The sequence below is a fragment of the Lathamus discolor genome, chromosome 9, assembly GCF_037157495.1.
Source record: "Lathamus discolor isolate bLatDis1 chromosome 9, bLatDis1.hap1, whole genome shotgun sequence".
Lineage (NCBI taxonomy): Eukaryota > Metazoa > Chordata > Aves > Psittaciformes > Psittacidae > Lathamus > Lathamus discolor.
Genome location: NC_088892.1, coordinates 4308616 through 4318781, shown reverse-complemented (window position 1 = coordinate 4318781; position 10166 = coordinate 4308616).

The window sequence follows — 10166 nt, the reverse complement described above, 5'->3', positions numbered from 1 at the left end:
GATAGAAGTCCTAGTCAAGAGAAGGATTTGCCATACTGCTGTGATGCTGTAGATGCAGGCTTTGCTTGTGCTAACCTTTCACTTACACACTCCTAATCTGGCAAATAACAATAACTCAGTGGGTAAATTAGCAGCATTTGTACTTGTACTGCGGAATCATTTCTGTTTGCTCAAAGATGGAAAAATAACGGGAGTATCATAAGCACTCCCAAGCAGCTGCCTTGTCATTCCTGACCATCACTTGCTGTGCGTATGTCAGTCTGAAGCACTCAAAAACTTGGAATCAGGCCTTCCAAACCATTGCCTCGTATGGTCCATGTCTTTTCCCAGTGCATTGAAAAGGCACCACCAGCTTTTTAGAGTATGAAGCGGAATAAAATGTTTGAATATAAGAGAGAAAAATCTGCATCGTATCTCGGTGGAAGCAGTAACCTCTTTCTGGGGGGCAGGGGATTACAGCGCAGCAGATAACGTTCACATTCCTCAATGGGAAGATGGGGCAGAGAGTATCACTTAACAAACAAGAACTCCTGGTCTAGCAGCTGCTCAGGGCACGGTGCCTCCCATGCAGAGAAAAAACCCTCCCCCCTTCACCTCTTAGAGGACTGGTTTCAGGATAAACTTCTGTGCGAGCAAAGAGAACCAAACAGGCGCCATTTTGTCTTCATAACAGGCTAAAACGTGGTTTTATTTGTGCTTATTTGCAGAGAGGGTCCAAAGCAGCCACCTGCTGCCAGAAGCTAACCACAGACTAGATTTCTGTTCGCAAAAATAACACAGTCTTTCTGTTTCCAAGAGAACAGTGCAAGCCTCGGTTTCCAGTGAATCCTGGCCTTGACCGCTCTATGTTCCTCTTCAGCAGCTGCTCAGGACGGGCCACCCCACTGCAGCCTTCCCTCGACATGCTGCTGGTGGAGGATAGTCAGCAGGACTCCCCCTTGCCCTTTACTTAATGTTCTTCTTGAGCCATGCTAAAATCATCCGACCCTGACTGCAGGGAGAAGGGCGCTTTCTGATTTCTCCTAAGCTATGTGCCCCCATGTGTCACCAGACGGAATTAATCGTTACTTCTGGAAGTTCTGGGTGAGTTTTCTCCCCATGTGCTTGTATACATTTGATCGCACTACAAATCACGGAAGATGACATCGTATTTCCAACACTCGATCTTGTTTACAAGCTTTTCATGGTCTTTTTTCCTTGGGTTGTAAAAACACTCCCTTTTTTCACAGTTGTGATACTATCGCAAGTTGTCGTTTGAGGTTTTTTAACACCACACCATTTTTGTCTGCTATGGGGGTGAATTCCAATGCCACAGGCTGGGAAGTTCAGAAATTATGCATTGGATGTACCCACCCTTATTATATATGAAGTGTCTTCGCATTAAGCGCTTTCAAGATGTGAGAGACTTCAGTTTAAGAAGCAATAAACTCCAAGCACTAGCAATAAAGAGAGATTTCCTGCTCTGACCAAGGTACTTTCTCCCCTACTGCCTGTGGGAGCCTGGGCATGTATTCTGGGGCTGGAGTGGCTCAGTACAAGGGGTGGGTGCAACACACTGGTTTGTTCCAATGCGTTTACCATTGCAATAGGGGTCTTTACACCAAGAGGCTGCAGATCCCTTAGCAGGAGCTAATTCTCAAGCTGAATCCCAATTTAGCCTTTTTTTTTTTACCCTTTTCCACTATGGTCTGATATTAGAAGAGGCAATTCTTCCACACAGCAGGAGGGAGAACACTAGGATCTTTATCCTTCACATACAGCAGCAGGGAGGGTATGACCTGGTTACTAGGGGAAAAAAAACCCAAAAGTAGCAAAAATGAAGGAAAGTACATCACATTTTAAAATACCATCAGTGTAAGGAATAAAATCTCACTTACACCATCAGTGTAAGGAATAAAACATCTTAGAAGTGCTACTGAAAGGAAACCTGAGGGATGAAGAGCCCAGTCTGCCGCTTGGGGTTACAAATCCACCTCCTGGTGCATGGGTTGGCAAGACAGGGAATTCAACGCTACTTCTCCCAAGCTGTTAATTTCAGCTCTGCGAGTGGCCACATGCACAAAGAAACATTTGGAGCATTTGCAAACTTCACTTGAGGGTGAAATGTGCCTGTTTCTTTTCTGTTAATGTGGCTTCTTAAGCTTTAAAGGAAGCCAGACTGCTCTGGAGCAAAGCGAGGAACCTTTGTTCAATAAATATATTGGAGATGGACATTCACCATGTTTAGGGGAAGAAAAAGTGTAGGAGTTAGAAGAGCTACCCTATTTTGGTTGTTAAAAGAAACCCCACTTCCAGGAATCTGCTGCATGTCTCTGCTAGGGATGTTGAAGACTAAACAGAGATTGGTTTTGGTTTAGCCCATTGAAGTCCTTGTATTTCTGAGGAGCATGTCTCTGTGATGCTCTGCTTGAGCTTATCTTCAAGGCTTCACGCTGCCCCCATGACTCCCACAGAAAACGCCTTGTGGAATCAAGGACAAAAGGCACAGCATTGCCCTGTGTTTTGGGAATTGCTCTCAGCATCAGGAAAGAGGTTTCTGCAGATATTTTGTCCAGCAAGCCCATGCCGGGAGTGCTGCAAAGGGCTAACTTTTGTGAGCGGCTATTGCAACAGGCAAGCTTGTGGCCTGACTGTAGAAGCATTTCATCCACCCCAGGAGTCAGCCAAGGCTTTTTTTCCTTTCTGAGTAACCATTTGAAACGAGACAGTCCCTATCCTCTGCCCCTTTTTCCGTCCAAGTTACTCATGGCAGGAAGCTTGCTGCACTGATGATCACACACTGCTTACGTGAGCGAGGGCTCAAAAATGCTACAGTGCCCTTTCACCACTATTTTTCGAGGAAAGTGGAATGAGAAATTCCCCATAATTGGCCTTAAGCCTCTGCCTCCTGTAAGCAGCATCTCCTCCCACATGCCTCCATGTCCTTCTTCCGCTGACTTACTATGCCACAAGTTCACAGGACTTCACAGCTGGTTTATGTTCCTCTTCGCCCTTTCCCAGGTGCCCAGGCAGGAAGGGCATCACCGCAGCTCCCCTACAAGCATGAAGCAGCATCCTCATCCTGTGCAGAAGAGTTGGTGGTGCCCAAACCACTGCAGCACCCCATTCCCTACCTGGGCAAAGGAGACCAGCAAGGCTCCATGGGCACAGTCCAGCCCCGATGACAAGGTGGCCCAGAAGACCTGCCCCAAAGCAGACCCACAAGTTATGCACGAGGGCTGTCTGGTCCCACACTGCACTGGACTTGGGGTGAGCTGAGGCTTTGTGCTGTGTTCAGGTGGATTTTCTGCTATGGGATGCAGGGTGATGACTCCAGTCAGGGTTAATCATATCCCGTGGTAAGGAAAAACAGGCTTTGGGGATGTGAACTAATAAAACAGAGGCACTGAGAAACAGTTGCCAAAGCCCTGGGGGACAGTTCTGCACATCCTGAGTCCTGAGTACTTTTATCTTGTGATGTAGCAGGAGAACTTGTAGATCACAAGATAATCACTGCCTGTTCAAATCTGAATTGCGCTGCTAATACCGAGCTGACTGTAAAGTTAGCTTTCACTGCCGTTAAAACTAAAACTGATCATTACAATCTGGGGCTGTTCCAAAGGTCAGCAACTGTTCCCAGTGCGTCTGCATGGGCTCATCATAGCAGGGGACACTGTGGCAGGTCAGGAGAATTGACAGCCAAAGAAAGCAGCAGCAACAGTTCAGCCATGGCATCTGCCCATATTAAACCTCTAAGTACAGTAACTCTCTCCTGTGGTGGCAGGCTCTGATGGAATGACCCCAGCTCCCTGCAAACGTTCAGTACTGCGCATAAATACAAAGTCACTGATCTCATCAGCCTCTGCAGCTTCCAGTGTGCGGTGCCTGAGCCTGCAGCCTCCTCCACAGCCACTGAGCCTACAGCAGGGTTATATATTTTGGATTCTCCCTGTTTATTTCTACCGGATGTTCCTCTAAAACAGTGATACTCCAATGAGGAGGGCTGTAGCAAGAGATACTGCTTACACCTCACACTTCCAAAGGGCATGTTTCATTGGGAAATTCCTTCTCTTAAAAGGAAGTCATGAGAGTAAGTGGGTAGTTGCAAGGGAAAAGGAGAAGAAATATAGGGTATTATTAATATACCCTATATATATTAATATAGGGTGTTCTCTGGGTAGCAAACAGAAGGAAGGTGTTCAACCACTTCTCCATCCCATTTCCCCCAAATAAAACCCGAATAAAGGTGACAGTGAAAAGTTAAAGTTGAGAATTAATTAAGAATTGAGACCAGGGCAGCCCAACAGCTTCAATCCCAGATTCAATTCAATCACACAAAAAATACGTAAATGCTCCAACCCCTGGTTTCCCTAGAAGATTGAAATCTTTTTACCAATTACCCGTTCTTTATCCTAATGACAAAGTTTATGTCAATACAAACCATCCATGGTGCACTCTTCTGGGGGTGTTGGGAGGGGGAGTAAATTTAGGGCTGTTTGAGAATATAGTAAATCAAGGGATTTGTTTGTTTCTTCTTATTTTATGTTAAACTACAGAGACTGTAAGTTCAGTGCAGAAACACCACAGAAGAGCACCACCTTTACTATGCCAGCTTGCATAAACACAGATTTGGCTCCTTTTGCAGGAAGAGATCTATATTTAAATACTCGTGCCTTTTATGATTGGTTTTGATATATTCTGTATATAAATACAAACCTACTTATCCAAGGGCAGAGGTGAAAAGGCAGCTACACTGCATACGAACAACAGACTCCAGCGTTGGAAAGACATTTTCTCTCCGCCACTCCAAAAGGCATAAGGGGTCAGGGTCCGTTAGCAGCTTCCCCTGCGGTGGCACCAACAGCCTTTTGTCCATCAGGAGGATTTTAAAGCCTCAGCCATGTAACCTTCAATAAGACGAGGAATCAGCAAACCTTGTTGAGTGGAGTCGTGACAAAAGGCCAGCCTTGTGTGAGTTTTACCCCTGCCTGTGTGCCCAGTGCTGCTGGAGAACACCACACTGCTGGAGGACACCACACTGTCAGATGACATGCTGCTCTACCAGCATGGTGTCCTCCAATTAAACACTACTGGCATGGCCACAGCACCCAGCCAGGACAGTTTGGGAGAAATGGCTGAAGTGACTGCAAAGAGGGGAAGTGAAAAGATGTATTGCTTCATTTTTTATGAAACAAGAGTTCTGTAGCTCTCTCAAATATGTGCTCTGTGCTTTTTGCTTTTAGAGAAATGGCTGGAATAGATACTGAGGACACGTGTAGGTGGCAGAAAGATTTGGGTTTCTGCTTAGAGGTAGCCCTCCCGGTGTGACTGGCCATAGCAGATCATTCACGGGTACAAATATTTCATTTTTAGAGGCTTTACCTCGGCTTCATTTGAAATGCCTGGGATCAATGAGAGCAAACAGGGTCATTTCAAACTTGTTATTGCTCATGCTGTGGTAGTTTGGGCTGCGCCATGATGCTGTGCTACAGGGAATCGCTCTGGATTCTCCTCCCTCATGCATTTCCCAGTGTGCAATGCTGCTTTACCTGGCGTCATATGAAATGAGCTGTAAGTGGGATGCAAAGCAAAGCATTTCAATTTGCTGGGTTTAATGGCGACTACTATTTGTGCCAGCTGTGACATGGGACCTTTGCAGCTGCACGGTGGCCAGGTGATGCTTATCAGTAGGGTTTGGCTGACTTACCCCTCGCTATAGCAGAAGACCCTTTGGCTCAGGGGTCTCAAATCAATTCCCAGAACATAACAGCTTATCACCCTTCTCTTACAGCACTAACAGAAAACTGTTCGCCATTGCTGCTGTACTATCTCACCCCCATTATCACAGTAACAGAGTAACCTCTAACGAACCCAGGCTCCTAACTTCCCTGTTGAGCAGGGAGTGACTTATTTCCAGTGTGTAAAAGAAGTGAGGCAGTGATTGATGTCAGAGCACAAGGCCACCCTCAGCCGCTTTTTGCCAGCTGAAATGTTTGTCCTGAGCTCACCACCAGCAAGACCACGGTGGTGACCAGAAGCGTTGCCCAGCCAGGCTCCAGGGGCAAGGCAGCTCCAGGGCATGTAACAGAACCGCTCTATACACTGCTTACACCTCCCTTTCCTTCTTCTGCTTGTCCTGCAGATCATGCGAAATTTAGTGCTGCAGTGTCAGACGAGCCCCACGTCGATCTCCATGGATGACCACAGCCAGCAGCTGCTCAGGGCCTCGCTTACAGCCTCTAGAGCTGCAGAGGAGCTTTCGGAAAGGCCGGGTAAAGCCTCCCCTCTTCCAGCAGTCTCCACCACAAGGCATTCACAATAGCTGCAGTGAGGAAGGCAGTGCAGATACTTTTTCTCATAGCAAGAGAAGATGGAGAAGGTGGGAAGAGGCCAATATTTTTTTTCCTGCTTTCTCATGCACAAAGGGGACCTTATTCATTTTAACAGCAGGTTCTCTCCAACAGCAATCTGCTCTGTCAGCCAGACAGGGTAGAAAGGCTCCTTATGCAGCTACCTCATGAAGAATATTGCTGCTTAGACTGTTTTGTCTGCTCTCTGAGGATGGGAAACCAGACCCATGACAATCTCAAAATGGAAAGCATTAGCCTTGAACAAATAAGTAGATTGCAATAATGGATACAATATGGAGGTTTCCTTGAGGAGCCAATATTTGTATTCTTCACAGCTGCATCTTTTTCTGTTTCCATCTTTTTTTTTTTTCCTTTTTAGCCTGAAGTGCTCCCAAACGCTTCATGCCATGTGGCTGCTTCTTATTTGCATCAAAGACCTGATTCATCACTGCTCTGCACTTTGACAGATTATGTACGCTCCTGCGAAGCAGATATAAAATGCTCATCAGCGAGCCTCTTCTGCAGACACCAATGCGACACACAGGAGGCAGTGCTCCAGCTCCAACGCGTCTGCTGAGTGCTGCAACTGGAAGAGGAACCCCCATCGCAGAGCAGGGGCCCCTGGGCCTCCATCAACTGAAAATAACAACAACAAAAAAAAAGGGAAGGAAACAATAGTGAGGAATGGGGTTATTGTAGGAAAGAGCAAGTAGGAGAGGTTGTTTGGGGACAGTGAGGAAAATGCCAGATACCAAAGAAACTGTGCTCTGTAGAAAGACAAGGGAGAAATAGAGTGAAACAATTGAAAACCCACATTAAAACAGAGCAAGTGGACGACTGATCACAGGTGAGCAGCTTTTCACAATGGTGCTATAGGTTCCTTCACTTGCAGCACATGCGGCTGAAGGGATGCAAATAAAGCTTTGTGTACAGAGTTAAGCTGAAATTTCAGTCCCGATGTGACACCACATGGGAGGTGGTTTTTCATTCCCTAAAAGTAAAGTGGCGGTGAGTTAGAAAATGGGCAGCAGCCAGAAAAGTAAGTGAACCCGCATCACCTAATGAAAGCTGAGAAACCTGCACCTCATGCACAGCAGGAAAGAAAACAACCCAAACAAAGGGAAGAGCATCACATTACACTTGATGTGAAAATATTTGTGGATTGCATCAGTCCTTTATTGCTGCTGGTTCACCTGCAGCTCATCCAGACATGCCATTTAGAACAAAGTAAAAAAGAGATCAGTATTTTAACACCTAAAGCCTCAGCCTTTTGTCTGATGGAAAAAAATCACTTCCAAATGTGGGAATTTCAATACACACTTTAATTTTGTTACAATTCATATTTATTCTGCTTGGTTTTTTCTTTTCTGTCCTTCCCCTCTTCTTCAGAAATGAGCTCTGATGCTTTGTTCTCACTCTCCAAAGACCCTTTGCAGCCGAGTTTCATGCAGCAGGAAATGAGCCCCTGCCCTGCCCAGCCCAGGGAGCAAACCCGCTCCTCCCAGCTCCCCTATCTTTGGGATAAAAACACATGACCCAGGTGTTTCAGCATCTTGCAGATTTTATCTTCATGCAAAGCATGTCAATGTTGTTTTTCTAAACACTTCCAGTCTAGTTTATAGGAGCTAGCGGTGAACTCTTTTTGGCCTTCTTTTCTCACTAGAGCAAGGACAAGCATCCTCCAGCTCTAACATGTTTAAATTATAGTTGTTTTGAGCATTTCTGAGGATCCAGCTACTCAGATTACTTGGAGCTATGACTGTATTCACATCAGGCCAGGCAAGCAGACCAGACTTGGCTCTGCTGGCACTGCTACCAGGTCAGCTAAGACCTGCCTGTGTATTTACCCTGGGAGCAACATCTTCACTCCAGCTCCTCAGAGCCTGAGCTTTCCCCCCACTGAAACATCTGATCCACCCCTATGTGCCCTGGAGATACTGCAGCACCAGGGATGAGCCCAGGACAGGCTCCCTCCTGCAAGGAGAAGCTGTTAGCAAGGAGATGGCATTTTCCTTCAGCTCTATGTTTTGCTTTGGAGCAAAAGGCATAGTACCACATTGCGTGTGCTTCCCCCAGTATTTGCTTGAACCTGCCTCTTCTCAGTGCTTTGTTGCGGCAGAGTTCTTGAGCCTGTTTGGGTTTTCAGGGGTTTTTTTTTTGTTTGCTTCTTGGCTTGGGGGAAGATTTATAAATTTATGGGTAAACACAGCTAGTGTTTGGAATTTCACTGAATTGGGATATTTGATGCCTATCTGGGCCATTGCTGAATAATTTGAGGAGGAACTGAGCAGAAAGACCTTGCAGAAGGTGGTAAAGATGTGGGAGAGACCAGGCAGGTGTCCCACAGCCATCTCCTTCCATGGTGGTGCCATGCAAGGGCAGCTGGGGCTGTGAGAAGCGAGGAACAACTTCCCTACTACAGGCTTTCAGGTGCAGAAAGCGTTGGTGCTCAGGTAGTGCTCGAGGCCATGGCAGCCAGCTCAAGAGCTGAAGAGTGACACGTTTATGTTCCACCTGGTCAGAAGGCCACACAGATCCCACGCTTGCATGCCCTTCTCCAAGGCTCTGCAGAGCCACCAGGACCAGTCGCTACAGGTCCTTTTACCTGGACTCTCTCTAGTGGCTCCACAAAGAGCGGACGTTAATGTGTTAATTACAGGGGCCGAGTTCAGCACAGAGTTGGAGCTGCTGCTAAGTTTAAGCAGGCAGTCGTTCAGATGAAGACAGCCAAGAAGCTGAACACTCCTGACTCTTGCAAACTCACCGGCTCCATCAGCCTCCAGGGATCCTCCTGGCTCTGAAAAGGCCCTTCCAGACACTTTTCCCCCTCATTTCAAAAGCAGTTGGAGTGCAATTATTTTGCCATGGCTGATTGGCAGCCTGTGTTGAGCTCCAGAGGAGCCGTGCTGCATTTCAGTGCTCCCCAGCATCCTCTCGTCATTATTTAGAGGCATCTGCTGGCAGTGAGCAGGGTGGGAGCTCCAGCCACCCCTGCTCCTGACATTACAGCAGCCTGTGAGGGTGATGAGGGCGAGCTTATTTTTTGCCTTGCACACAAAGAGGTCAGCGATGGGGCTGCAGCAATGAGCCAGGGTTTTATTCACTTTTCCTAACAGATCCTGTTGTGTTTCCAATGAACTTGGTCAAACCTGAAGGCTGGGGCAAATGCCCAGGGCGCAGATCAACTCGGGACACACAGTGTTTGCACACACTGTGCCATATAATAAGTAAGAGAAGGAATCATAAACCAGATGTTCTGGGGAAAGTGCAATTTACACTGTACTGAACTTCATCCCTTGACACTTAAACCAGCCATAAATGCAAAATACGCTTATTGTGGGTTGCAGAGGGCTTTTGTTCTGCACCTTTATCATTACTTTGTACCAACAGCATTGTGAATCCACTGATGACATCCAATGAGTTCACGTTGCAAATTCTATGAAATGAGTTTCCAAACTGCAGCGGTGTGCTCATAGGAGGGGTCTGGGTCCTGCTTGGAGAAAGGAGCATAGACTACACAATGCAGTGTTCGCCCTAATCTCCATTAGCTGCCGAACTTCTTGCCAATCCATTCTGGCCTGTCCATAATGATGCCAAAAATCTGTTCTTCATCTTTCCTCTTCATCTTCCTCTGTTTTTTTCTTTTGCTCTAAGATACCACCATTCCACTTGTACCAGGAATGTGCCCACTGAGAGTGCAGAAAATCCTATAAATCAAGAGAAGATCTCCAAACTTGGTTTAATCTCTTCACTTTTAAGTGGCATTATTTTTTCATAATATAGTGGAAAAAACTACACAGAGCATGAAGAGGAGTGCTGGTATCATCCAGAGCCTCT